The following is a 4,710-nucleotide window of genomic DNA, read 5'->3' on the forward strand; positions in this document are numbered from 1 at the left end:
ATAGTTCGACCTATAGGACTTCTTAAATTACATATGATTACTAAGGATAAGCTTGTCCATTATTTCTCAAAGCAAGAGTTAGAAAACATGAGATTGAAAAAAAAATGTTTGAATTAGAAGATGCCTTAAGCCCTAAACCTTTGTTTACATCACCATTAACTATAGTTCCACCACATCAAACATTGCAAAGTACACTCAGAACACCAAGCAAGATAAAGAAGGAGACTAAAATACTTAGTGTAGTAAGATTTCATGTTGCAGAGAAAATTAATAAGACACTAAATATTATTTTAGGAGCTTGGGATGTCATCTTGAATTTGAGGAATCTCTCATGATGGATTTCCTTGTTTATAGAATATTTAAAAAATGATTTAGAACATTATCAACATTTTTGTGAAATCATTAAATACTTCCATTGCACGTCTCAAGTTTGAGTGGCTTCCAAAGAAATGAGGAAGGGTTTCCTTCTAGCCAAAGAATAAAATAGGTTAAAACATGATGGTTTGCCAAAATACAAGTGTTTCAAGACTCTATTACAGATTATACAAAAATTAATTATAAAATAAGCAATGATTTCTTTAAAGCAATCAAGGTTCTTGAAGATATTGAGGAACCTCGTTTAATGAAGAGACTTTGTGCTAATACCCAAGAATCAATTAGAGATGGAATGAGCATAATTACAGCTTCATGGGCTAATGAGTTTGATAATATAGTTGATTTTCTAAAGGAATATATTAAATGGTGGTTGGTTACTTTTGTAAATGATATTGAAGACCGCCTGGCAACAACTGAACAACTACACTCAGAATTTAAAGAAATAAAGGAAGAAAAAATTTCACTTAGGGTAAAACAAGATGTTATAGTTCTAACTATGAAAGAGTGTGTTCAATATTGGCTTGAAAGGTTTTTAATAGAAATTGTTAATCCAAAATAACCACCAAAGTTGGTTACATCAAGAAAATTCAAAGCAAAGATATATGTTCGAGGACTTGCAGGCATGAGAGAAAGAGAGAGAGAGAGAGAGATCGTTATGTCCACCATTCCTCTACAAATTTTATGTGTATTTTATTTTCAAAGCAATTTCCCTTCTTTCATCCCAGATTTTGATCATCTCGCTTTATTATTTGTATTTTTCATTTATTAATTGTATTTTGATAATTGACTACATTTCTCTTATTCTTCCACGTTATTAACAAAATTTATTTGGTCCTCGGGAGCCCCATCCTAGTTCATGTTATAACATTTGTGTTTTCGAGGATTTTTATAAAGCATGGGATCTCATTTATGTTTCTCATTTTCACCTTAAGATTTTGAATGAATAAAATCATTGAAAGCCCTCTAAAATTCTAGGCCTTCAATGTTATTTTTTATATATGAATATTTCTTCAAAGATATTTCTTGCATCATGTGAATGGATGGATGTGATGGAATGGATTTAGTTATTTCAATTTATGAGGTTATCAATTTCAAGTGTAAGTTATCTGCTACCTTTTCTTTTTAACCACAATGTCCACTCACAAGTGTAGATATAATCAAAGCTTGATTTTGTTACTTGTAATGTACATTGAAAATATAAGTGAGAAAGAGGAGTATCACCTCTATAAAAATATTAGACAAAATTTTAATCATTTCCTATGAGCTTGACTCTTGTCCTTAAGAGGAAAAGAGATCAACATCACTCTAAAGGTTGGTATGGTCTGATTTCCCTATGTGTGGATTAGGGTAATGTTTTTTCCTTTTGTGAGTTATCTATAATAAAAAAAATGGTTTTGAGCTTATCCTACAATATTCATAGGATCATTTGATTTCTTTTAAACATGCTAACATTGCAACCTCTCTTATTCTATTGCAATTAGAAATTCTATATCTTGAAATATGATAGAATAGAAAAACTTGCTTAAAAAGACAAAATATATTTTTTAAACAATTTAACCCATTTTAAATAACTTAAATTAATAAAAAAGTTGAATAAATAAATAAAACCGCAAATAAACTTGCAAAAAAAATTGTCTTAACTCACTCTTTCCTTATTGTGTGGTTTATAATTGAGTGCACATCTTCCAACATCCCACTAGATGGAGTGGCATCATGCATATCCTAAAATTCCACAATTGTTAAGGTAGAAAATGTTTTGACATCTTGTCAATAAAATTTGTCAAAATGTAATGATGCATCAAGACACTAATTGATGAGTTGACTATGGTCCTTCTCTAGAATTTTTTCAACAATGTGAACCCAAAAGGTTCCTAGACCAATGACTCCATCCATATTACACTTTTCACAATCTCAGAGCCTTTATACTTTTTAAATGAAGGTAATTTTGATATATTAAGACTAATGTTGTTGTAAATGCTAGAGATTAGCATAACCCCTAAAAATATTATAGTTAAACATATATGTAAGTTTATTTGCAAGTTTCTTTTAGGGAAGTAAAATAAGACTATCTTACCACAAATTTGGAAATTTTTTAATGTGTTTGAAGGAGTTGACGGGTCAATACATCACCAACTTAATGTGCCTATGTTGTGTGCTAGAGAGTTCAACAAGATGGTGACATTCTAGTGTTAGCCAAGTTTATAAACCCGTGAGGGCTTACTCATTGACAATCACCTAAGCAGTGGCTTGCTTTGGGGCTAATAAACCGCTAGGAAACTAGTTGGTTTTAGAAACTACATGATAGGTTGAGGCAACCCAAGACTAGTTGGGACTGATAAACAACTAATGTATCCTTGGGGATGATAGCACTAGTGTTAGCCCCCACTAATAAACTATTGGATAGGTGTGATCTTGTCCCTACAGTAGCTCTAATCTAGCTAATAGACCTCCCATTATACATGTGCATCCTTCTCCAGAATTTAACTAAGACTCTCTGTGCTCTATTTGAACCCTTGTGGCTGTATTGTCGGTTGAAAGTCATTGTGTTGTTATAGCTTGGAGTTGTTGAGAGATCACCTGAGAAATGGACTTTGTCTCTTGGCATTTGGTGGCTGGTTGAGATCTCCTTAGCCTCTTCAAACTCTGAATCCGGCTCAGGGGTGGTCAACTGCAAAAAGGAACAGCAATGCAGCTAGCCTACAATTGGGAGGAGAATTGAAGTCCCATTCTTAATTGGCATTCATCTATTTCATAATATAATTTGCCTACTTGTGTCACTGTGTACCTTAATGCAATTGAAATGCTTATTGTCATTGTTATATAGCATGTGTTGTCGATGAGAAATGTATGCCCCTGTGTTGTTGCTAAGATTTATGCCTATTCATTTCATGGTGTGAGGGATATGTGAATCCCTCTTATTGAAACTGTGTTGAACATATTACTTTTAGTAATTTATGTCGTTGTGTTGTTTATTTAAAGGTCCCACATAGATTGTTGTGGTGTTTGTGTTTCATGGATTATTTATTATGTATAACAGAGCATCTCGATGTTGAGAGTTGTGCTTAATATGTTAAGCATTGTATGTTATTAATCCCTTACGCATGTAACATTAAAAGAATGGGCTTCATGCCTTAGTCTGAGAGCACCCATGGCTTGTAACTTAATCATTTTTCACCGCATGAGAGGGACAAAGGGTTTTCCCGTCAATGGACAAGAATATTCATGTCACGCCGCGGCCCTTGCAAGTGTTCCCCTTTCTACGTGTTCCGGTGAGATACGAAGCACAGCGCAGAGATAGAGGGACGAGGATATAATGAAAAAAGAAAAAGATTACATGTCACAGTCACTTGACATGGAGTTTCCTGACACTTAACCAAAGTCCTTTTTGTTTCACAACCCTAAGGGAAGAACGAGTGTAACCTTGTTGCAACCCCTAATGGATGGGAGTCAAAATATGGAGGGTTTATCGTCAAATGCGTGAAGTCCAAGGTCGTAGCACGTGAGCGGGTGGCCCTATGGTATTATAGCGAGAGAAAGGTTGGGGCATGATTACAGGAATCCCATAGGTTGGGCTCCACCGTGACCCCAAAATCCATTATAATGGTGAAGTGTTTCTTTGCTCATGAAGTTGGGACCCCAATGGGACCCAAGTCAAGGTTAAAGTGGCAGCGTGACATGGAGACAGTGAGGACGTGGCACTATGACATCAGTGAAACACATAAGACTGGTGACGTGGTGAGACTACCACACAATAGGGTGTAGTAGTGCCACCTGGCATGGTGTTGTTGACAGGGCACAAATACATGGAGAAGGCCACACCATCGTGATCGGGCGGTTTGGTACATCAAGAATAATAGGCCATGATTGATGGGCTAGGAAAACAGTGGGCATGGTAATATCATGTTCGTGCCCCAAGAAAGAGGTGCAAGTATTCTAAGGTAACCGGACAGTTCAGGGTGCAAAGTCACTAAACCTGGGGACAAGAAAACCATCGGTAGTTAATGTGATGTTTTTTTCGTCGTGCCCTATTAGGATATTCCAACACATAGGAACTAGTTAAGTATAACTTGGTCTAGTGTAGAGTTAGGTAAAGTGTGTTTCTTTACTATGTACTTTTGTAACTTACAATCTGACAGTGACGATATGTTCTAGACATGAAGTGATCCGACGGTTCATTCTCTCCTCGGTATTACCGACACTTAATCTATGGCTTAACACCCGATTGGTCCATGATCTCTATTTAAAGAGCATGGAGGGTCATTTGTAAGGTGGCCGTTCATGAGAAAATCTTAAGCCATGGATTGTTTCCCTCTTTGAGGGTTTTAACCACGTCAA

This window comes from Pinus tabuliformis, chromosome Q (genome assembly GCF_031772625.1).
Source record: "Pinus tabuliformis cultivar Carrire ecotype Pingquan chromosome Q, CPIR1, whole genome shotgun sequence".
NCBI classification, from domain to species: Eukaryota; Viridiplantae; Streptophyta; class Pinopsida; order Pinales; family Pinaceae; genus Pinus; species Pinus tabuliformis.